The 26113-nt window shown below is 35.6% G+C and overlaps 1 long non-coding RNA gene across 5 annotated transcripts in view; it reads left to right on the top strand.

The window, feature by feature from the left end:
• Positions 1–26113, top strand: part of LOC147916411 (uncharacterized) — a 94379-nt gene that overhangs the window by 27189 nt on the left and 41077 nt on the right. The window contains exon 3 of one of the 5 annotated variants that reach the window (XR_015552898.1): positions 14064–14491. The exons of the other annotated variants lie outside the window; for them this stretch is intronic. This is a non-coding gene — a long non-coding RNA (uncharacterized LOC147916411). Of the gene's footprint in view, positions 1–14063; positions 14492–26113 lie in introns of those variants that run through there. 5 annotated transcript variants of the gene reach the window in all.

Genomic DNA, 26113 nt, shown 5'->3' with positions numbered 1-26113 from the left:
TCTATATTTCTATCCTCTATTGCCTTTTGGATCTCTCTCTCTCTCTCTAAATGTTGACAGAAAAGGAGGAGTCCAGTATACATAATAGTTCCATTTGTGCAACTTGCCTATCTGCTAGCCAAATTGAAGTTAATGTTATGCAACTTTTCTAAAACTTATACTACCTTTCTGCTTTTTTGAATTAATTTTACAATTGCAAGGTTTCAAGAGTATGTTATGGCTTATCCGTATTTTAATTTTTTTTTATTATACCCCTAACTTACTAAAAAACATATATTAAAGATCAATACTTTAGTTCACTGAAATTCAGATATTTTTATACTCAAACACAGGAGGCTTTCAGCGCAACAAGGTGCAGCTGACAGCAACAGTCAAAATAAGTTCCATGCAAAGTGAAAACGACCTGCCATACAGGGAAACGATCAGTACAGGGAAACGTTTCTCTTCTGATGTGCAGATAGCATTTTAAAATGTTCGCAGAACCACTCATTTCAAAAATATTCAGCCTAGCACGTATTTTTAATTGTTCCTTAATGTTTAGGGAAAATAAATGTGTGAAATAATATTTCACTGATTTCTTGAGTTAAAATGTCAAATAAAATTTTAAGTAATATGGAAGATAAATCCCTTTGTAGAATGCTATAGCTTAATTCACTGAACGAATTAAGGTAAATGCAACCTTATCAGCTATCTGACTCTAAGGTAAATGCAACCTAGTGAAATTTAAATAAAATATGTTTATTTTTAATACGAAATGGAAAAAAATGATGAGTCTATGTGTAAAAATGGTTTCTATGAGGGTTTTTACTGAATAGCTTGCAATTGCCAGGTAGAGCAATGGATATATGTGTATGTATGTGTAAGTTTATCTGTGTGTATATGTGTATGTATATATATATTTATTAAGCACATCAAGATGAGCTTATGAGAAGTAATATGGAATAATAATTATTGGATGGTTGTGATTGATTCTCACCAAATGTGAGGATTTTCACTCATCCAGGACAAACATTTAGACTACATTTCTAATGCTTCCTGACAAAAAGATGCAGTCTTGTGATTGAGTTTTGGCCAATAGTATGTGGGCAGAAGTGTTATACTCAGAGAACTTGCCCTAAAACTTCTTGCACAATCCCCCCACACTCTCTTGGCTCATGGGCTGGCTAGATGCCCTGGATCCAGAAGACTGTGAAACTCTGGAAGACTGCAGAGCACCTAGATGGAAGAAATCTGGGCTCTGAGTGACTATGGCTTAGAAACCATGGGCACCCCCCTCCTCCCTACTGTATTAAGTTGTGATGTGAATGAGAAATCAACTTTTATTTTGCTAATCAACTGAGTTTTGGGGGTTAATTTTTAGTGGCTTCCAGAAAATGCTGTTAGTGTCTTGCCCATGTCCCCAAGTGCTTACCACTTCAGAGATCTCCAGCCTGACTTCCAATTACCAGAATCCCTGCATTCCGGTTTGTTTTTTTTTTTTTTTTTTTTTTGGCCTCAATGCTGTTTGGCCACCAAACCCTGCCCATTCAGAAATTCTAGGGAGTTAACTATCCGCTCCTCCCCAGAAGCCCTCAACCAATGACGGCTGGAATTTTGTGCAAAATTTTCTCTCTCCCTGGACCCTCCTGTGGGATACCTCTGAAGCAAGCCTTTTTCCTTTCATCCCAGAGTTTCCCCAGCAGGATGAAGCTCCAATGACCCACCTTGGCTCCTAGCTGAATAACACCCTTTGCTGGCTGCCTGCCGTCCCTTCTCTATCTTGTATCCTTGCTCCTCTTCGGGACCATCTACACTCAAATCCTTGTCTGGAGTCTGCTTTGGGAAAAACCCAAACTAATGCAAATATTTAACCTTTCCAGACTGTTATAAAGAGTTTTATATCCTGAAACATGTGAGTCCAATTTGGCCTGAACTCTCCCTTCCCAGCTTTATAAATGTGAATAACATAATCACATTTTCTGAAGGTCCATATTTTCCTCTGAAACATATGGGTAATAATAGTAATTATTTCATAGTGTTGTAATGCAGTCTAGAGGTGATAAGAAGGACAACTTTATAAGTTCTCTAATGTGCAGTGAGTACTGGCTAAATTATGCCATTTTTGTTATTTCTACACAGCTAGATAGTGGTGGAAGTGATATTTGAACTCAGCGGTATCTTGCTAGTAAACCAGTGTACTTTCTCTCATGTTATGGTAACTCTTGATAATTGCCATACTAAAGTCATTTCTGAAATGTCTTATTTCAGTTTTAATTTTTATTTTGTATCAAAGTTGTGCATGCATATAATTCAAATAGTTTTACAAGGTTTGTTTTGAGAAATAATAGTTGTCATCCATCTCCCATCTTGATTTCCTCTCCCTAAAGACAGCCACTTTGATCCTACTAGACAATTCTTTTGATATTTATCTTTATTTCTCTATATAACATGCTTATACTGCTATTTAATGATTTTTGTTTTAGTCATGATCTATTGATCATTATCTATTAGATCTATTGATCTATTGATCACTCCCAGGATGGAGGATGAGGGATTAGCTTCTTTTCTCCTCCTGCCCCCGTCACACATGCACATCCTTCCCATGCCCCTAACCTCACAATATAGCTATACCATGATTTCATATTTAGTCAGTGACTATGTAATAGTCATATAATGGTGACTGTGTAAAGCTATGCATAACTGAACCACATTGGTCGCCTTACTTTTCTATATAAACACTAAGTCAATTCCACATTCTATTGTCCAATTGTCTCCTCTGATAACACTGAGACCTATCAGGTATCCTATCCATTTCATCTTAGAGAAAACACTCATGACATTTTCTGATGTACCTGATCATGATGCACTGCCTGCCAAGGATAGTTCACAGCTGTCATTCAGGCATCTTCCTTCACCTTTGTTCTGGGGATTCCTTTTACTTGCTTTCTATATTGAAAGACCAATCTCCTGTATTCCATCCCTTCCTCTTTATTGTTTTGCTTCTTTGTTTTGGTTTAATACATTCTACAATAGTTTCCTAAAGAAGGATAACTGGGAGATAGGTAGATAGATATAGACATATAGATATAGATTTTTAATTTATGTGTCTGGAAGTAATTACTCTATTCTACCCTATACTTCATTGATAATTTCACAGGGTATAGAATTCTAGAATAGATACCTTTTTGCTTCAGAATTTTGAAAGGTTTGTCATCTTTAAACTTTTAGCATGACACAGTTTTTAGTCCTAACCATTTTTGTGTGAATTATTCCATTGTTGTGGTTGTGATTGTTTTATTCTCTTCCTCCATTCTCAGCTCATAAGATCTTCTCTTTGCCTCAGAGTTTTGAAATTTCATCATAATGTGCTTAGTATGGGTCTAATTTCTAATTGTGTTCTGAGCACTTGGCCCCTTTCAATCTGGAAATATGTATCTTTTCTTTTACCTTGACATTTTCTTCTCTTGTTTTGTTGTCTATTCTTTCTTCTCTCTCCTTCATTTTTTCTGGTTTTTTTTCTTTCTTTTAAAATGTATTTATTCATATTCAACCTCCTGGACTGATTCCATAATTTTCTTGTCTTTTATTTCTTATTTCCTATCTATCTATCTTTTGGGGAGCTCTACTTTCTGGTATATTCTATAACTTTATCTTCTAGCCTTTGCACTGTTTTTCATTTCTGCTATATTCTTTCCCAAGAATTCTTTGTTATTCTTTATTTCATTTTCTTGTTACATGTTTATAATATCTTCTGTTCCTTCTCTGAAGATATTAATAATAGTTTTTTTTTTAAGTTCTATCTCCACAAATAGACTTTTTTCTTCAAATTGATTTCTTTTTTCCCGTGTGTGGATTTTATCTTTTACAGAGAGGATTTCCTCACTTGTATGCTAATCCTGGGCTGGATTCTCATACTTAGAAGTGGGAGATTACAAATATGTAACAGACTTTTAGTTCCTCTACGGAGAATGTTCAGAGTTTTGTTCTAGTATCCATCAGGTTCTTGCGATATGCTCTCTAGAAACAACTAGAATTTGTGTTATTAGCACCCAGCAAGCTGTTTGTAGCTGGTCTGCTATCTAGTCTAGACACATTCTATTTTACTTTCTCCAGAGATTAAACCTTTAGTCCTTTGAAAGGAATGGAAGGCACAGGCATTGAACTATACAAAATGGTAGCAAGGATATGGGAATCCAACTTCCTTAATCAACTTTTAACCTATCCTACTACTTTTAGCTTTTTACCCCACTTGTGAAAGGTATCTGATGCTGGGAATTTCTGAGTCTTCTAGTAATTCTGCAGTGTATTCCAGTTGGTTCTCAGCTTTCCCCACTGCTGGTTTAGGATTCAGTATTTTGAGGTCTGCCATGTCACTTTCTACTCATCTATATATTTTCTAACTTCCTTGATGCTTTTGTATTGTCTCTTCTTCTATTCTCTCATATTTGTAGGTTTATCTTTATATAATCTCATTACTATAAGTTTAACAGTTTCAGGAGGGGAAAAATGTATATTTGTAAAAATAACATGCCATCTTTACAAAGAAGATCTGCTTGAAACTTTAGTTGACATGTTTTCACATTAAGAGGAGTTGGTATAAAAATGGTCCATCTCTAAGTCTAGCCAATGACTATCATTGGAAGCTTAAAGACCACATTACTTTGTATGTGTATGTACTGCAGCATTAAGTATAAAAGTATTTTTAATATGTGATTTCAAGCATGAGATGCACACAAAATAATAGCAAATTTAACATGCTACACACAAAAAAAGTAAGCATCATGGAGGGCTGGCCCGGTGGCATAGTGGTTAAGTTCACATGTTCTACTTTGGCAGCCCAGGGTTTATGGATTCGGATCCCGGGTGCAGATCTATGCACCATTTATCAAGCTATGCTGTGGCAGGCATTCCACGTGTAAAAAAGTAGAGGAAGATGGGCATGGATGTTAGCCCAGGGCCAATCTTCCTCAGCAAAAAGAGAAGGATTGGTGACAGATGTTAGCTCGGGGCTAATCTTCCTCACCAAAAAAAAGAGAAAGCATCATGGCTCAGAAATTTTGATGGGTTCTCCTTCCTTACTGAGTAAAGGCCAAAATCTGACAATTAATGTCTACTGCATTCACACTACTCCAGGCAAACTGAACTACTTAACTTTCCCCATAGCTACCTAGAATTTTCCTGGCTCTAAGACTGTGTCCGTGAGTTTCCTTTACCTTAGATATTCTTTCTTAATGAAATTATTCAAGACTCTTCTGGAAGCAATATTTTCCACATCAGAACTCAAAGATCAATACATCTTAATGAAAAAATATTATGATTATTTATGCATCTTTATCTTCCCCTACTAGACTGTCAACTCCTTGAGGACAAGGTCAATGTTCTATTTAGCTTTTCATTTCTAAGCCCCCTCCCACATCTGGAACTTAGAAAAAAACAAAGCATAAAAGTCATCTTCCATAAATTTATTGAATAACATTGTAGACACACCAAGTACATCAAAATTGTATTGCAAGGATTCCTACCTGCCTGATTCAGTACATAATTCCTGACTTACTCGATAAGAAAATATTGAATTTTATCTGGACACATGGCCAAATAAAATAAAGTGTACTTTTCTCACCTGCACTTGTAGTAGTGTGTGATCATCCAACTAAATTTTAGCAAATAAGACATAAATTACACAGCATATCAGAAGATAATAAAGATGGATGCCTTGTGCTAAAGTCCTGTTTTATTTTTCAAAACCCGTTTTTGGAGAGTTTTGTATATTCTTTATTAAATATATACACTGAAAATACTTTTTCCTAGTGTGTAGCTTGTATTTTCAATTGATTAATGGTTTCTTTTGGTGAACAGATGCTCTTTGTGTTAATTAAGTCCAATGTATAAAACTTTTCTTTTGTGGTTAGTGCATTTTGTGTTCTGTTTAAAAAATCTACCCAAAGATATAAAGATATTCTCCTATGTTTTCTTCAAGAAGCTTTTTAACATTTGTATTCAGGTTTATTATCTTCCAGATTAATAATTATTGTTATTTATATGGATATTTGATTTCCCAGCACTATTTATTAAAACTTGTTAAATCTTCCTTTCATTACTAGTCCTACTAATTTTTCCTGGCAATACTTCCTAGTAAATCACTTTCAAATGAACCTTTATTCTAGGACCTGCTTTTTCAGAAACAAGCTAAAACAGTCCTTGCTCCTGAACAACAGTTCTGCTGGGTGTTGTACACAGATTTATTTTGTTTTCTTGACCTTTTGAGGATAGTATAGCATTGCTTCTCTGTCCTAAATTGATGGTCTTGATATACGTGTTGTGAGTCTAATAATTGCTTTTTAACAGTAGACTACATTTCCTTTCTGGTTGCTTTTAAAATGTTTTCTTTGGGGCCAGCCTGGTGGTGTAGCTGTTAAGTGCACACGCTCCGCTTCGGCGACCCAGGGTTCGTGGGTTCAGATCCCGGGCATGCACCAACGCACTGCTTGTCAAGCCATGCTGTGGCGGCGTCCCATGTAAAGTGGAGGAAGATGGGCACGGTTGTTAGCTCAGGGCCAGTCTTCCTCAGCAAAAAGAAGAAGATTAGCATCAGATGTTAGCTCAGGGCTGATCTTCTTCACACAAAAAAAAATAAATAAAATAAAATGTTTTCTTTGACTTTGGTGTTTGCAGGATCACACTGATGAGTCTAGCACACACACACAACACCCATCCCCAGGTGCATCTGTGGCTTGAGTTCAAATTCTAGTTGCTCTGTTTTCTGTTTTTTTCTTGGCTCTCAGTATTTGAAGAGGTTTTGTTTTTTTTTTTTCCCTTTCCTTTTCTTTCTTTCTTTCTTCCTTCCTTCCTTCTTTCTGTCCTTCCTTCTTTCCTTTCCTTCCTTCCTCCTTCCTTTCTATCTAGCTCAGGTAACGTTTAATTGATTTGTTAAGTTTCTTAAACTTGAGCCTCCTATAATATTTGGAATGAAATCTACCTATTCTCTTCTAAGAATATTTTTCACAGGTACCTGTAGGCCTTCATTAGAAAGCTATTTCTCACCATTGATACGTTTGGTTACCTCATTTGACTGTTTCTTTCAGATTATCAAAGCTTATAGGCATGTTTTTTGGAATCATTTGCTCAGTCGTTTTCTCAAACCATATTTGATTGTACCAGTTAACATATAGTTTTAAATGTGTGTATTATAAATATCTGTAGCCAAATCATTTGAAGGCTTAATAAATTTTTAACAAAGTTTGTACATTTTTCATAAAAGTTACTAGTAATACTTTACTAAGTAGGGCAATGAATTTTTATTTTTAGTATGCGTGCCCCATTTTGGAGTTGAGAGGGTTGTTGGTATTAAGTGTATGATGTATGCTTAGAAAAATGTTACATTTTATGCGGCATTTCTGAGTACTGGAGTATAGCATTTCTAAGTTTAATTCTGGAGGGTTGTTAGTTATTATCTTAATAACTAGAATCAGAAGTTCTGCACTATCTTAACCTTAAGGCTTGGGGATCAGGGCCAAATTTTCATCCCTAAGGTCTGTTTGAGAAATATAAGTTTTTGCATGTGATGAATCAAATAGGTTTTCCCCAGAACTATGCACTTGTACTGCTCAGGGGCAGAGGGCATTGTGTTTAATTGTCACTCTTGCAGAGAAATTACATACTTGCTCAAGTTAAACATCAGCTAAAAGATAGAGGCAAAGCTAGAATTCTGGGTTTCTGTCTTTCAACCCTGAGCCTTTTCCATATCCCACCTGATTGCTCCTTTCTTTACAAGGTCATGGGCTTCTGCTTTTGAAAGCAGATCATATAGAACAAGGAGGAGGAGGAGGAGGAAGAGGAGGAGGAGGCGTAAAAAATCTTTGGACATAAAGAAGTTGTGATTACTTGCTTGGACATTTACAGAATCCAGCTGTGTAACTGAGCAAACCACAACACTCCTCCTTGATCCAGCCTCGGCTCTCTCCCCTGTAAAACGATTGTAATAGCAACCTCTCAGTGTTGTTTTGATAAATAGAACTAGTATATGCAAAGTATATTTTTGATTTTATAAACAGAAGATACTCAATAAATGAGCTATTTTTGATACATTATTGTAATTATTTATATTAGTTAATATAAAGTGATTAAAGTGGTTTATAGTAGTTATTAAAATTATTTATTGACAGTAATGCTTTTTGAACACTTTCCTTCTGGTCTGATACATTATCTGTCATAAAATGGCCACATCATTTCAATAAGGCGTTAGCTGAGTTATTGCCAATGTCATGCTCCTATTTGATTTGCCAGTGAATACTTTTTTTATCCTTCTACCTGTTTACAAACCCCGGTTTTCAATCTCCAAAACATTTTGCATTAAAACTGCTTAAACATTTCATGGCTTTTTACGTTCTGAATCTTACTTTCAAAGTTACTGAATGTGGTCTAATTTAGTTCTGGATACTCGATTTCCAAAATTCAGTCTAGTCAAGGCAATGTTCACTTTTATTGAGAAAAAGCTGAAACCTGCTCAATTTTTCACCTGCCCAGGTACTTGAAGCATGATCTCTTTCTTACAACCCTGGTAGAGTTTATACATATGACTGGTATTTCACAGAGAATTCAAGGGAGGGAGAACCAGCCCTTGATAAAGAAAACATTGATTTTCTTTTCCAAACCTCTTACACTAAAACTGGCAAACTTGTTTCACTCTTGTCCTACAATAATACTGTTGGCTTAAAGGCCTTTATGGATTTTTTTTTTTCGTATAACACCAACAATGTCTTTTGTGCTCAAAATGCCATTGCACCTCATCTTTGAGAATAAACAGTTTCTGCTTGATTCTGCGATCTTTTATCTTGCTTGCCTTTTATCAAACTGCCTCTGCCATCAGCCATTCAAGTCATCTGATCTCCATCTTCCTGTTTCATGTTGTCCTGTCTCTCATTGTGCTTGTACTTTTCATCTTGGAGTATATCCTATCAGGCAACCCTTCTCAGACAATCGCCTGATATTTGTAATGCAGCTGTTTTTAATTTTAACAATTAGCATTGCTTCCATTATTTCTTTATGGGAATGTAAAATTTATAATAAAAAAGCTTAATAGTTTACACAGCATCATTTTATAAAGTCCTTCTCCTGTTCAGGCAATGGGTAAATCAAAGAATAAGTTAAATAATATGTTATTCATTTACTCACTGCTTTATACTTTACAAAATGTTTTCAAGTAGATTAATTTGTTTTATTCTAGTTACAATCCTGAGGCACACAGAACAGATTATTAAAAATGTTTTTGAGGGGCCTGCCCTGTGGCTTAGCGGTTAAGTGCACACGCTTTGCTACTGGCGGCCCGGGTTCGGATCCCGGGCGCGCACCGACGCACCGCTTCTCTGGCCGTGCTGAGGCTGTGTCCCCCATACAGCAAGTAGAAGGATGTGCAACTATGACATACAACTATCTACTGGGGCTTGGGGAAAAAAAAGAAGGAGGATTGGCAATAGACGTTAGCTCAGAGCCGGTCTTCCTCAGCAAAAAGAGGAGGATTAGCAAGGATGTTAGCTCAGGGCTGATCTTCCTCACAAAAAAAAAAAAAATGTTTTTGATGTCTTTTAAAGATAAAGAAACTGTAATTCAGGGGTTTATGCAGCTCACCAAAGATTTCACGAGCAGAAGACACAACTGACATTAAAGCTCATATTTTCTGACTCTTTATCCTCTATGCTTCAAGTTATACTGGTCATTGCATTTTCCTATTATAAAGTACACATTTTAAAAATTTGAATATCAAGATTATCAAAACAGATTCTCAACGATATGAAATCTAATCCCAGTTAGCTTTCGAAATATGAACTTGGCATGGTATACTGTGAGAAGTAAGGGATTTGTAATCAGACAAAGCTAGAATTGAAATTTGATTCTATTAATTAATCACTGAGTTACCTTGTATCCCAATATCTGTATAACGCTAATAGTACCTGCACTATAGAAGTTATTGTGGGGACTGGATGAAAAATGTAGTGAAGAGCTAAGTATGGCATTTGGAAAACAGCAAATAATTAGTAAGTGGTGCTAGTATTGTATTATCCTTGTCTTCAGTCAGTCCTTGGATAATTTTTGAATTTAGAAACCCATTTTGAATTCTAAGCTCTAATTTCTTCCCACCTACGCATGTATTTCTACCTCCAACTTGCCACCACTTTATTTCTATCAAAATCTCTTTTTTGTTCACTTGGTTATTTCACATATAAACTAAAAATATCGGGATTAGAAGGGAATTTTGAGGTCATCTGACCCAACATCTTAGTTTCATAATGGAAAACCTGAGTCCTAGGCAGGTTAAATTGCTCAGTCACAGGGACTGATGACTAGTATGAACTTTAAATGTGGCCTGACCTGGAAATACACGCGTTTTGTAAAGGATACAAGAACAAAAGGAATGAAACTTAGAGTGAATTTGATTGGGCCATCTTCTGGGAGAAGATTCTTGGCAGTGGGAGGACATGCTAGAATCATGCACCTCAGACCATCCCCCATTTCACCTCTGTTAAAGTCTGTCCTTACTTTTATAGAACACTCCATGTTCCTTGCCTGTCTCATGTCTCAAATGCTCATCTGAAGAGGCTATGTAGAATGAGAAATGAGTCTAAGGCAAAAGAGTATCTTCAGCAATAGTCTGTAAGCAGAATTCTATCATCTCTATTCTTTTCTCTTTGTTCTTCTCATTCTCTATCCCACCTTTGATCTGTCTTTCCTTTCTGGCCACTCATCTTATCTCCTTTTCAACTGTAATTATACACATCAATAGTCTCCAGTTCTGAGATTAAGATTGCTTTTCATCCACTGAGCCCATTGTCTGAGTCGTTAGCTTTCAAATTTATTCGACCATGAACCACAGGAAGAAATAATATTTACATCGAACAGTATACACACAAGTGCATACACACGCACACACAAGTAATTAAAACAAAAGTTTCTTTAATACACTTACCCATGTTATATTCAATGAATTTTCTGTTCTGTTCAATTTCATTGTTTTAATGTTGGTTGCCCACTAATTTAATTTAGTATCATCCATAACAAGTTAGAAACCACAGTTTGAAAAACAATGTCTAAATTAAGGCAGAGAAAAAAGATATTCACTTTAATGTAAATTATGTTTATTTCTGGATAGTAAATTACTGAATGATTGACATTTTCTTTTTTGTACATTTCTGTATTACTAGAAGTTTAAAATGTCATTTTTTTTTTTTAAAGATTTTATTTATTTTATTTTTTTCCCCCCAAAGCCCCAGTGGATAGTTGTATGTTGTAGCTGCACATCCTTCTGGTTGCTGTATGTGGGACGCGGCCTCAGCATGGCCAGACAAGCGGTGCATCAGTGTGTGCCCGGGATCCGAGCCCGGGCTGCCAGTAGCAGAGCATGCGCACTTAACCACTAAGCCACGGGGCCGGTCCCAAAGTTACAAATTTAGAAGCTTCCTTTTATTTGCATACACACTTGTTCTATTTCTCTAACCACTCGTTAAGTTCACGGAAAAGCAGATTCTGTTTTCCTTTACTGTTTAGCCAACCTTAAACACACTCTATCAATGTGTGCTTTGCTAACCACGTCCCGATCCCTAAACCTGCAGAGTACCTGTGCTGGGCACTTACCCACCCTCTCTCCCTCTTCAATAAAAATGAATGAACCAGTCTGGATTATCCAGCTGTTTTTAATCCAATGGGTTTATGACACAGTTTACTCCAAACCACTAATACAAAGCTACCAGGAAGAACACAATTTTTTAATTTTTGAAACTGGGGATGTTATACAAACTGATAGACATAGAAGAAGATTTAGTCTCATAGACACAGCTCACTGGAAGGAGTCTGGAGGTTTTTCCAGCAAATCAGTGACAATACACACCCAGCAGTAAGAGGGAAAACAATTAAAAAGCTCAGTGATAAATGGTTCACTTTTTCCACTTTCTATCTTTACCAATTTGCAGTCATTTTGTGTGCAAAATTACCAATCTACAGCTGTCTTATATTTTACCAAAACTGGTCTCAAAGAAAAAAGTGCTATAAAACTGTTCATTTCAAAATATTTATAGGATTTGATGAGAAAATATATCTCATATACCTGTAAAAGCTGCCCCCTGTTATTTCCAGATAAGTGTGCTCCAGGTAAATTTTTAAGAGTTTCTGAAAAGGAAACACATAAAGCAACATTCAGCAGCAGAATATTTTGTTGGATGGGAGTGGTATTTCCTGCCACAGTCTCAGATGCACAACAAAGGCGACAGCAGAAGCAGAGGCCAGAACGTTCTATTTTCCTGAGTAAGATATTGCATTTCACTATGTTATATTAAAGATGCCCATCACATCAGAGACAACATTTTTACCGAATTCTGCCTTTGAAAAACTCATATTCTCAGTTCAACCTTTAAATATTTGCATTCAGTCATGGTGAAAACTTTTTTAAAAACTGAACATAAATTGACTTAAAGCTGTCTACTTCCAGTTATTCTCTTCACTCAAACTCTTTTGACAGCAATCCAAGTTATTTGGATTATTTGGGCTTTTCCTGAACCATCTCTAGAACATGCATCACCTTCAGGTTACACACTTCTCAGTTCCCTGAAAATTGTTACCATTTCTTGACCAATGTGAGAGTCTGTCAAAAAATGTGTGAATCGAGTGAGAACTGCTTCACACCTACTCTCCATATGTCTACAAGAAGTATTTTTAATTCTGCTCACCCCAGACAGAGCACAGAGCAAATGTTAAAGTGAAAATTGGTAAACTACCTGCAGAATTGTCTGCTAAGGATCACCAAAACCACAATTTATTCTCCCTTCAGGTTTCTTCCCCCAAATACAAGGAAATAAAAATCCAGAGTTATGCTATCTAAGCCCAACGGAAATAATTAAAACCTGAATATAAGTTGATTTGATTTTTTTCCTATTTTCTTGCTTAAAAATTCTCTGACCCTGAATGTAATTATGTCTAAACATCCTAGATGACAATTAATAGTTGACTTACATCTTTATTTATGACTTTCTATTCATATTCAGAAAAAATTCTTTCATTAACCCTATTCTCTTATAGTCAAGCAGTATCCTATCCCTCTCCCTTCACAGAGAGATATTAAAATAATTATTTTGTCCTTGGCAAAGAAACACTAGCTTTATTGTAATACTTTGTCCTGGGCAAATAAACACATATGTAGCTTGGTTGTTAGAAGAAACCATCCATTTCACAGTTTATCCTGTCTTTAAAGCAACTCAACAATGTACCCAGTTGATTTACCCTAAATTATTCCAGTTTCATTGTAATCACTTCAATTGCATAGTCTCCAGCAGGCTGCCAGAAATCTTTGAGTTCAGAGATAGTGAGGAAAGCTGAGAATGGGCTAGAACACTCCATATTCGGAGACATCAGGAGTCTAATTTTAGACCCAGACCAAGTAAGTATTTACTTGAACAGATAAGTCTTGAGAGAAAGCATTTTATTCTCTTTATAATCCAGATATGAACACATTTTGGAATTTAAAATGCTGCTATAAAAATAAAATGTTAGTATAAAAGTTAAAATTCAGATTGACCATAAATTTTATGATTTCTTAAATAAGTCATGCCATCACTTATTATGCCCTATTAAATTTTTTATTAGATTTTTAGAATGAAACACATGAACACATCACAAATACCAGCTCACATTTTAAATGCAGCTTACTAAACCAATCTCATTCCTCAAGCTGAAAATGTTTTCCTTGACTATCTATAAGCTATTAGTAGTTTCTCTAAAGAAAAGCCTCCAATTCATATTCAGGAAAGAACAAAGTTGATGTTTTTAAAAGATATAATCTAAAAAAAATGGGAAAAATCAACCAATTAGTATATTTAATACAAAAAAGTCAAATTAAATTAGTAAAATAATATATCTGCGTGTGTGCATGTGTGCAGATCATTCAATAAAAGCGTGGAATTGGTTTTATTTTAAGATGGAAAGTGATATAACTATTATTCTAAAAACAGCATATCTATATAATACGTTATCCTTGCCAAGGCAATTTGGGCTTTGACATCCATCATCTCACTTTAAGGGTTTATTCTATCTCTCTTTTTCAGATGAACAAAAAGAATCCCAGAGAGTTGAAAGAACTTCCTCCAAAGACAGCTAATTAATTATGGATGATGGACTAAAATCTTTCTTCTGTTTCATGTCCCTATGGCCCAAAAGATTTGTGGGAACTAATCCAAATGTTAGCGCAGCTATAGCAAGATGCACAAATCTCTACTTCTTATCAAAGAAGTCAACTCAGAGCAGCGGTCTCTAATGATTGATAGAGCATGTGTTTGGTAATCACTGGGATAAACCCAGCTCACAACCCAGGGTTTCCTTTCTTTTCAATTATTTGATTAGAATATTAGAACACTCCTTTAACCTTCAATATTTTAGAAATAATTGAGAAAATCAGGAGTTATAGATATTCAAGTGCAAGAGGGGTAATTTGAGTGAAAACATAGTATTGCATAAAATTGTCATTTATGGATTAAAGAACAAAAATAATAATCCTCTGTAACTTCTCTTTACTTATCTATACTTGAGAAGCTGTAGAATCATCCAAGTTGAAATCTAGAAATCACAGGTAAAAAAGACATTTTTACTTACCCATGATATCAGAGAAAACGAGAAAAAAAAAACTCAATGGCCTCAGAACAGATATCAAAATCTTCCAATAAAAGGCCTTGCCTTTTACCTATAATTGATTTTCCTACATCATTCTTCAAAATCACCATACTGTTTCAGGCGTCTGTCCCTCTCACATGATGAGCCCTCTCTACTCTCCTGCCCACATCCCATCCTTCACTCCTCTCCTTCCGCCCCTTCTCTCTCATCCACCTGACACTTTCTCATTGGAGTAGCTGCAATACAATTTCATGACCATTCCACTCCAGCCAAACTCCTTCTCCAACATGCCCATGTATCGCTATCTTCACCATCTTGTAGTATAAAATTCACGCTATTGCCCCTATGTGAAATGCTTCCATCTGCTTCTCAAGATCTCCAAATTCACACCCATCATAAAACCTCACCAAAACACCACCAGCAGGTTCATGCTGGCAATGGCATTCCTGAGATACAACGGGCTTTTAACTTACAACCATATTGACTTAGTTATAGAAGAATACAGGAGAAGCAATTTAGCATTTTCCGTCTCATTGGGAAGTTCAGCAGCTACCCACACATGACTTCTTACTCCAGCCCACACAACTCACCTGCAAGGGAGTATATGCTCGTCAGGGATGAAATCCGAGTATATGTTTCACCTTGACATAGAGAAGCCACTGCCTTGCTTTCCTTTTATGTTATACCAGTTACATAGAATCAAGGTCCATAAGCCAATTAAATCTACCCCAGGCCAAGACCTGTTCCACAGTCCAGGTGTTATAAAGTGAAAAAGAATGACAATTAGCCTCAAGAATACATCATCCCTCATTCATCTTAACTCTATCATGTCCATGGACGCTGTGCTGTGACAGGTAGATCCAAGATCATCTTCCTACAGAAGTCTAGAATTGTGCAGGGCCCAGGCCTGATAATAACCATTTACTCACACCAGAGAAAAGCAATTCCTTTTTCCTCTTCTTACATTTTCCATACTGTTCATTTCATAGTTAATCATATACTGATTTCTGTTAAAATTATCATTATTATTGCCCACATCCTTTGAATCTTTGGCTTTATTTCAATCATAGAATGTTAATAATATTTGAAATTGCTGTTTATTGTCTTAATCTGTCTTCCTGAATCAGGAAGTTTATCTTATTTATCTGCGTATCCCATAGTTGCCGTGTAGTTCTAACGCTGTGTGCTGGTCAATTTTTTTCATTGAGTTTGTGCTCATTTGCATTATTTCAGTTATCTTTCAGGCCTTTTATTTCCTGTAATTTTGTTCTAATAGTGAAAGAGGTATTCTAACACTGCACGATCTCAGCCTTGGTTTCCCATCTAGCTAGCCACCTGTTAACTTGATTATCAGAACAATATGAGTGTGTTTTATTGTCTGAGTCATCATTGGCTTTGAGATATTAGAGAATGAATCCATATACCTTTGTGTGGCCAGATTAAAAGGGGTGAATTTTTTTATAAACATCATACAGACGAATGACAAACCAAAAGACCAGAATGTGTTAAAACCACAAGAAACAAGCTCAGTTTGTTTAAGAAACAAGCACAAAAATGTGCTGAAAAATACATATTTTCTTTCCTAAAAAGGTTTTGGTGTTAAACTGGAAAAAAATATCTCCTTAGGAATAACTTATATCAGATATAATTCCAGAAATGGAGACGTGCATATTATATGTATTATTATTTCCTTCCTTCAAAAACACGCTGGGGTGGGAATTCTTGTCTCTCTTTTACATATGAGGAAATAGATAAAGAGTTTAATCTGCATTCCCTTGATCAAATAGCTATCCTGGACAGAGCACAACTCAACCACAGGCCTCTGTCTCTAAGTCTAGTGCTGTCTTTCCTTAGGTCAATAAGCAATTATTCTGTATAAAAGAGGAATACATGTAATGTACAGGCAGAAAGTTCGACCTTAACAGAGGAAGGTGTAATTTAAATTTAAGTGAAAGGGAAGTAGAGAACTCTAACCCAATGTTTAACCATCATCCCATCACTGAATCATTGACTTAGAAGAGGACAGTTCTGTCAATCAGGCAGTGGACTTGGCCTCAGTGTGAGAGCTACCCCATGGAACTTTGAATCATAAGACGATAATGGTTGACATCTAATTGAGAGGATGGGCATAATCAATACAACCTTAGAGTATTGCTAGCAAGAAAACTTTAAACCTGTAGTCAATAAACTCTATTGCACAGCCTTGCACCCTAGAAAGCAATAGCTATAGTGCGACAATTCACTCTGCACAAGCTGGAAGAAATATAGCTCCTTTGAAATAGAGTATAAGGTACAATTTCAGATTCAAAGGCATTCATTCAAAAACCATTTTTGTACCTGTTATATACCAGGCACTGGATAAGAAATAATGTATAAAAATAAGAGTCACTGTCCATCCCATGAATAAGCTTTCACTCTCAAAGGAAAACTGACTATAAGATAGATAGATAGAGGGAATGAAAGAATTTTGCAGAAGATATTATGGAATATACAAGAAATATATTTATTTAGGCTTTGAGATGCAGGGTTAGAGTAGGCCAGAAAACCTTATTGGAGATGATAAGAGTGAAACTGAGTTTTGAAGGATTACTAAGGCTTAGGTAAAGAAGGAATGGAGGCTGGCAGGATGGAAATGGAGAGAGCAAGATGTCTCATACAGAGAAATTGCCAAGGTAAGGGGGATTGTCACATGGATAGCATGGCATGGAATCTTGGGGGAATTTGGACTTTGGGGAACTATGGACTTTGTCTTGTAGTCAGTGGGTGGGCGTTGAAGTAGAAAGTCAGCATTGTTGGTGTGCATCTTACACAAAGAGAAGCAACCTTGGGTAAAAGCTGATTAATTATTCAATTCTACATTATTTTCTCAAGTACTCGAGCAGAAGATCTGAATTTCTCTCTTCTTGGGTGACCCTCTCTGCCATCACCATTCTCTCCAGTGCTTTATCCATTAGATATTGCCAAAAATGTGATGAATCTCTACTACGTGGCTGGCACCGTGTTAAGCATCAGAAGTGTAGAATCATTGGTCACCCTTCTCAAGAAGCTTGCATACTTTTGAAGCAGCAGAAATAGAAATAAATAAGTGTAATAAATAAATATATGTAGTAAAGTTCTGGAATTGCCATAATAAATCATGGACAGGGGAGAGAGGAAATGGAGGAATGACCAATTTACCAGGGTTTCAGGAAGGGCCACAAAGAGAAGGAAGCATTGGGGTTGAACCCCGTGCTAGCAATGAACATTTGTTGAATATCTATTTTTGTCTAGATACAAATGCTCTAGGAAACGTTACGCCATTTAAACCTCACAATAAATATGTACATATTGTAAGTTCCCCCTGTTAAAAGTTCAGAAAACATGTTTCAGAGAGGAAAACAGAGCCTTGGCGAAGGCCACATTGGTGTAAGAGAAAGAACTGGGATTTAAATTTATAATATCCTCTTAAAAGATGAGTTGATGTTCTTCAGACAACTTGGGGAAAGGACATTAGGGTAGTGGTGTCTAAATCCACAGTCACAGAGTCTCCAGAGCCGCCCCGTATTGTTTGCCTCTTTGCCCCAAAATTACTTTTGCTCTTCTTCCTACACAAGCCCAATGAGTCAATGACCTACTAACAGGCAGTGACACTACCCTCTCCAAGCAAAGATTTGAGACATCACAGCATTCATTTCACCAAGCCAACCACCTAAATATCTCTCCTCCTTATTTTCTTTATGTACATTTTAGGAAAATTTTATTTGGTTGTCCTTTAAATACTATGTTTTGGAGGAAAAAAATGGGAAAATAAAAATAAAAGAAAGAAAAAAGGATTAAAAATTAATCTTTGTAATTAAATAAAAGTTTGTCAGATTTAAGATAACCAATATTACTGGGACCTCCAGGTGCAAGACTTTCAGTGCTAAAACTGGGACTGTCCTGGGCAAACCTGGATGATATGGTCACCCTAATATTCATTCCTGTCTTTCTTGTGCATACTACACTGTAGAAACTCAATGAATTTTGGATGAGTTAATCTTCATTTTCATTTAGGTCATCACTAACAAGCCACTGTATTTTTTACATTAAATGCAGCTTTATGGACATAAAAAGAATTATTAAAGACCAGAATACACAAACTATAAAGCACACAAACCTCATGTGATTCACAGGGCAGAAATACCATCAGTGGAATTGTCTGTTACCAGAGTCACTCTTATTCATGTCAACATACCCAAGAGAACAAAATAGTAACAGCACAGGCACTTAAAAACACAATTCTATCCTTTCCTTCTTAGGATTTGCGTCACGATTTACAAGTTTTAAAGGTTTATAAGTTTATAATCAAAAACTTGAAATTCAAAATGCGTAATAAACAGAAGGTCTGCAAAAGTTATAAATGAATAATTTAGTAATAGATATCATCTCCCCTCTCCATTGGGAGGTGAAAGAAGGGAAATTCTCTAGTGAAAGTTTTTCCAAGAAGCACGAACCAGAGAGGCACCCACTGTGGAAGAATTCAAAAGTTCCAGTTTGTGCTAATGACAAAGCCCAGATTCAACAACAGCAAGTCATTTTTGGCATGTAGGCAATTCATCGGTAAAAGTCTAAAGTGGACACGACAAAGCCAGCACAAGTCTGTTATTAAAATCTCATTGTTTTTAAGTACCTTTAATCTTTTTGGTTGGTGGAAGATAAAGTTCTTTTTGAGAATGGTTCTAAGGAATGTATAATAATCATCAAAATGCATTTAGTTTTTTCCTGTTGTCAAGGGTTGTGCAACATGCTGGCTATAAAAAGATGAAAAATAAATAAAATCAAACTTCCTGAACTAAAGGACTTCACAGACTCTCTGGGGCATTGGATAACAAATAGTTACAATAAAATATGAAAAGTGTTAAAATTCAGGTTTGGACTAAGAAGGAAGGAAGAGCTGCTATGGGGATATTGAGGGAAGCACTGAAGAGGAGAGGTTTAGCTTGTACCTAGACGGATGGGTTTTCCCTTCTGTGTTAAAAAAAAAAAAAATGAAGACTTTTATCTCTAAATTTTTTGAATGTATATAAAACGAAATGATACCAAGTGTAGCAACCAATTAGTGTACTGCTTTGAAAGAAGGATCTTTTATAAAGATGACTGCACTTAACAGCACCTAAGACTGTTTGATTTCTGTACTTCTGCTAACACATCCATAGAGTGAGAACACAGTAAATGATCTAGGTGTTGAGAAAAAGAGAGATCGCAAAGACGTGCAGTGATTAGATGGCCTTCACAGAAGAAAGAGAAATGTCAGCCAGAGTCATCTTTTAAAACATATATCAGATGCTGTCACTCCCTCTTTAAAAACTTCTTGCTGCTGACTCTTGAAATTAGAATAACTCTAAACTCTTTCTCATGGCCTCCAAAGAGCCCTACCACCCCAGTCCTGATTCCTTCCTTGATCTTATACACTATTCTCCTTTGCCCCGGATCCTCTAGCCATAGCAACCTGTCTGCTCCTCAGACTCTACAAATCTGTTCCAGCCTGAAGGCCTTTTCACTTGATATTTGCTCTTCAAAGAAAGCTCTGACTCCTTAACTTCTCTCATCTGGTTTTTGTCATTTTTCAAGACATGCCAGCGCCACCTTATCTAAACTCTCCACAGCATCCCCCATCAGTCGGTCTCTAATAAATGAGTGTTATGGATTAAATTGTGGTCCTCAAAAAAGATATGTGACTTTTTTTAGAGATGAGATATCTACAGAGATAATCAAATTAAAATGAGGTAATTAGTGTGTGCCCTAATCCAATCTGAATGGTGTATAAGGGGGGGGAAATTTGCACACAGAGACATGCACACATGGGGAGAACACGTGAAGACAAATGTAGAAATCGGGGTGACGCGTCTAGAAGCCAAGGAACTCTAAAGATTGCCAGTGAACCACCAGAAGCTAGGGAAGAATCATGAAACAGATTCTTCCTCACAGCTCTCAGAAGGAACCAAAGCTGCCAACACTTGATCTGGGACTTCTACCTCCAGAAGTGTGAGACAACACATTTCTGTTATTTAAGCCACCCAGTTTGTGGTACTTTGTTACAGCAGCCCTAGCAAATTTATACAGTGATCCAATTAATTTTTGCAACATTTACCAATAACTGAAACCATCTTAGATATTTATTCATTCCTCCACTGGAACACAAGAGAACACTGACCTCTTCTCTCTTGTTCCTGGCTCTACTTTAGCACCTAAAACAGTGACAAGCGTGTAGTAGCCACTCTGTAAATATTTTGGAACAACTGAGATAAAGAATGAATGACTGTCAAGTAGGGTAGAATTGACATGGAGTCTCAGACTGGAGAGGACAATCTAGGAACATTTCCTGAAAATATATAAGTAATATTATTATTTTTCTTAATTAGTTTTCAAATTAATTTGGATATTTACTTGGATACTTAGCAGTAATAACATTAAACAGGAATAAAATTATTTGCTAAATTTACATTTCACTAATATTTTAGAAAAATTTGCATTTTTAGAATTACAAAGTTTATTAATCATTATTTTTGAGTTTCTGAGTCATGGTTGTTCATACATGTGAATTTCTAGAAACTGCTCCTTTTCATTTTCTTCTAGTTCTACTCCTTAATTGTTCTAGTTCCATCTTTTTAAATGTTTTACCTCGGTCTCCATTTACACCTTTCAGAAATGTGACATTCACTTGAAGCTTTTATGGACTCACATATGTGACATTCTGCACAGTGTATTTTTGAATTTGAAAATCATCTCTATTACTGGAAAGAAATTACATTTTGTTGCTGTTTACTTTGTATAAAAGCAATACAGACATCTGAGGTCTTTGTCATGTCTTTTCTCACTTGCCACAAATATCCCAAATTAGGCAGAACAATCACTACCTGTTACCATTAGTAATAAAGGGTCTTAACTAGTTAAGAAACCTACAATAACACTTCTAAAGGGGCAAAATACTGAAAAACTTTTACCTTGTGGAACTATATGAAAGTGATCATTCAGATGCCTTACATTGCATGCTCCAGAAAATGAAATGTAATTTTTCCACCTGAAAATCTAGCAAAATTCAATATATTCTGTATTTATTATATACAATCATAAAATAGCCTAAAAGACATGGTATCTTTAATTAATATCTACTTCATAAAAGGATTTTAACTCATTGAATTAGTTGCAATTCACTATATTTAATAAAAAGTTTTGAGTGCAACAATAGATTGGAAAGACACGCTAAGATCTATGCCCCATGATAGTGATAATACTGGACACAATCCCTTCATGTGGCTGTTTTTGTTGGTTATTTATAGTATCCTTATGGAGACCAATGAGAAGCAGTTTTTCCATTAGTGAAAGACTGACACAATTTAAAAATGCAACTGTATTTATCTGCCTGATTTTAATTATGATGATAAGTGTTTCCCAAACTGGATTGAAAAGCCTTTATTTAGCAAGGTAAAAATAGGCCCTTTCTCTTATCTTTGTCGTATCTTAAATGCCTATCTTCTCTCTAACATGATTGGTAAAATATCCACGTTCTCCTCCAGTGAGACAAATCCACAAACCTACACTAGAGCAGAAACTTGCTTTTATGATATGTCTCAACCTTATGGATTTCGATAAGGCTTGCTTTTTTCCGAGTTACCTGTTATAAAAAAGAAGCCTCAGAGATAAGCATTTAACAGAGGAAACGTGTTTACAAGGTTTGCACCATAAAATCCAACATTAATACTGCGAAATAAGGAATAATGTTTTTGTTAGGGAATTAGCCAATTACAGGAACTGTTCACTGGCTCATTTACTTTGGTGAAGAGAAGGGGGCAGGATGACCCTATTTATTGTTAGTATATCTCAGGGTGAAAGCTGTTTTGTTTCTCCTGCTTTGCAATAATTGAGACTTGTGTCCAAGTCTCCTCCCCTAATGCATATATAAATTTGTTAGTCGATTTTTCCAATTCAACGTTATGAATTTGGTGTTTTGCCTTATTTGGCCATGTGGGAAGAATAGTGCCTGTTCTTTAACACAGGACTTATACTTAAATAACATTTGTGGCTTGATCTAGTTTGCAACCTGATTTATTCAGATATGTCCTGGTGAGAGGCGAGATTCTTATTGAATTTACAAAAATAACAATATGGCCATGAAAAATAAAGGTGCCTAATATGGGCAATTTCTATAATAATTAAACATTATTTTGAAGAGTGTTAGACTAATAAAAATATGATACTATTTTCTTTTCCATCACGTTATTTTGAGTCTCCCTGATGATTTATTAGCTTTTAGTTTATATTAAGATCTTTTCTAAAATATATTTTTCCGAATTCTGAGGAATTTAATTTTAGTTTATACAAGTACAGGCTTCAAATTGAGGATTAGAGATTAGAAATTTAAAATTCAGATTAGAAAATTTTTTTCAGATGTTAATTAAAAAATTTAGTAGAATATTAGTCATGATTAAATCACTTATCTTTTTATTTATGTTTTAGGGACATATTTATCTTATAACTGGAAGTTTGTCCCTTTTGACCACCTTCACCCACCACTTGTTTTAGTCTCAGGTAATTAAATTTTGTTTCGCTGGTGTGGATTTAAGGAGTCAACTTTCATGAGGCACCCGCTTCTGCAGCAAAAGAGTCCTGGACCTAGTGACTTGGTCCTTCGGTAGAGATGCTTTTCCTAGTGACAATGTCAGATTATACTGGGAAATCTGCTTCCATTAATTTATTTCTTGTAGTATCCAAACCTAAGAGTACCTGGAAATGTCCTTAATGCAGCTTGTAGCAGGGGCCTTTAAGCAAGAGAAAGAAAAATGAGAAAACTCCTATTATGAGAAGGCTGAATGATTCTGGCTAACTGGTTATAATGACCAACAATCCCAGAATGGATGAAGGTGAATTCCTTTGCTGGGGTAAAAGACAACATTATTTCATATGATGTGTGAGTGACCTGGACCAGAGCTGTTAAGTAGAGTATTAGTTTCGGAAAATAACATTGCAAAGGCCTCTTCTTCAACTTCAAGGGACCTGATCCTTGGTAGAAGAGAGATAGTATAGAATTTGAAAAAAGAAATATGAGTTTGCATCCTTGCTCTCTTCATCATTTTTGCGTAAATTTTAAAAAGTTGGATAATCACTCTAAGACTTTCTTCTTTTGTAAAATAGAAGTAATATTTATTTCACAGAATTATTATAACAATTAAACAAGTTCTTCTGTAAAGTAATGGGCTTTCTGTCCAGAATCAAAAAAAAGGCTAATATGTCATAATAATGTAGAGTTATAATAGAATCCCATAAAAGACTAAAGCCTCATTCAACTAGACATTTAAGATCCCCTAGGTTCTTACAGGATTTTTTTTTTAGTACAGAAATATTCGAACATTCATTATTTACCTTTAACTCTGATTTAGTCAGCTATTCATTTTTGGTGCAATTTTTATTGCTAAAGTTAGTGATCAAAAAGAATCTTCCATATCTAAAGTTCATAATAAATCATGGACTAAAGTTTCATAATAGTGAGGACCATGTCTATTTTATTCACTACAGAAGCTCTAGAATGGCACTATCCAATAAAAATATAATGAGTCATAGGTATTTAATATTCTAGTAGCCATATGAAAAGTATAAAAAGATCCATGTGAAATTTATTTTAATAATATATTTTATTTAAGCTAATATGTCTAAAATATTGTCATTTCAATATATAATCAATTTAAAAACTTTACACTGCTTCAAGGATTTTTATTTTAATTAATTAAAATTAAATAAAATTTAAGAATCAATTCTTTGGTCACACTTCCACATTTCAAGTGTTCAATAGTCACATGTAGCTAGTGGCTCCCATATCAGGCAGTGTAGCTTTAGAACCTACCATAGTATCTGGTACAGAGGAGGCACTCAATATATATTGAACAAGTGAAAAAATAAATGAATGAAAATAATTCCCATACCTCTCTACGTATAATGTCTCCGGTCGATTGTCTTCTGTGAAAAACATCACTCTCACTGCTGTTCAAATGGCTATTAGAGTCTTCCTGGAAGTAATCACTAACCAAAAGGTCAGAGGAGGTTATCCCACAATTTAGATGAAGATATGTTGTTCAAAGTATCTCCCCAGCCTTGGGGTCAGAGTGATATGCAATATATAAAGAATATATATAAAAAAGATATATTTTTATATAAAAAGAATAAAATGATAATTTAAAATTGATTTACTTGCATAATGAAATCATGTATATTTTAATTTTAAAAAGAGGAAATAGTTACTTGAACAAATTCATTTTCTTAGATGTTAGAAAGATATTTCATTAGAAATATCTTTACAATAGTTTTGGAAATTCTAAGGCATCTATATCAGCAGATCTTTCTGATATTTTCTGCATTCTTTTGGAAGCTCTTTAAGTCTATACAAGTTTCTGAGACACAAGTAATTAGCAAAAAATAGTAGAAACTTCAAGGCACTCACCTAAATATTGACTACTAACAGAGAAAAAGCATGGAAAGAACGGATGTGATAACTAAACTCATGAATGAAGGAAAGGACAGATCTTAAAAGCCTCCAATCTCTACCCACGTACGTCTGTAATGCAAAGTGGTCAGAAAACCGAGTACACCATGAGAGAGACAGGCCTCCCACATTTGCAAAAAGTTGTCATTTTTGTCGTAAAATTTAAAATCCATACACAAATGGAACAGAACAAAGAGACAAGTGATCTTCAAGAGATAGTATAGCCCCTAAGCCAGCCAAGCTTTACAATAATCTGAGTAAATACACACAAATTAAAAGGCAGTTGTCAATGAAGATGGCTGTTGATCATTGTTGATCCCTAGAAAAATCAGTGTCACAGAGGCAAGTTTGGCAGGGCCCATCCAAGCTCACAAGGAGAGAGCCTCGCTGGAAATTGACTCTCCTTCTCCCTGGGCCAGAAAATTCCCAGTGTGACCATGGATGTAGGCAGTTGCGGTCAACTGACTCCGAATGTTTTGGTAATTTTTGCGTGACGCAGAAACTTCAATCATAATATATGCTGAATGTTCAGTCCATATTCAACAGCAAATCTCTCTTTAAAACCTGGTTTCCCATATGGAAAATATGTCTGGTATAGAGTTTCCCAGGACTCTATTTTACAGGGTCTTCTGACATCAGTATCAGTCTTTGGACATGGTTATTGTGAATCTGTGCCTATGAGATAAATCCACTATTGGGGAACTGACAAGTCTGGTTTTCAAGACTCCGGGGTGGGGAGCCAGACACTGGACCATGGAAAATTCACAGAGTAGTCACCAGCACCCCATGAAGACTCTTTGAACAAACTGCCGGACTTTTTCTTGGCAAACAAACTCTGATTTTGCTACAGTGACTTATGCGAGTTGTTTATATTTGCAGGAACTCTTCAAAGGGACAAAAATAAAATGTAAGAAAATGGATAGATATTGTTACGTTACTAGTACAATGCTTGCTTTTTTTAAAAAAGTCATTTTAAAAATGACTCAATGCTAAAAA

This window comes from Ceratotherium simum, chromosome 8 (genome assembly GCF_057802395.1).
Source record: "Ceratotherium simum simum isolate JZ-2026a chromosome 8, ASM5780239v1, whole genome shotgun sequence".
Classification (NCBI taxonomy): Eukaryota; Metazoa; Chordata; class Mammalia; order Perissodactyla; family Rhinocerotidae; genus Ceratotherium; species Ceratotherium simum.
Note: the sequence above shows the minus strand (reverse complement) of the source record. Positions and strands in the feature narration are given on the sequence as shown.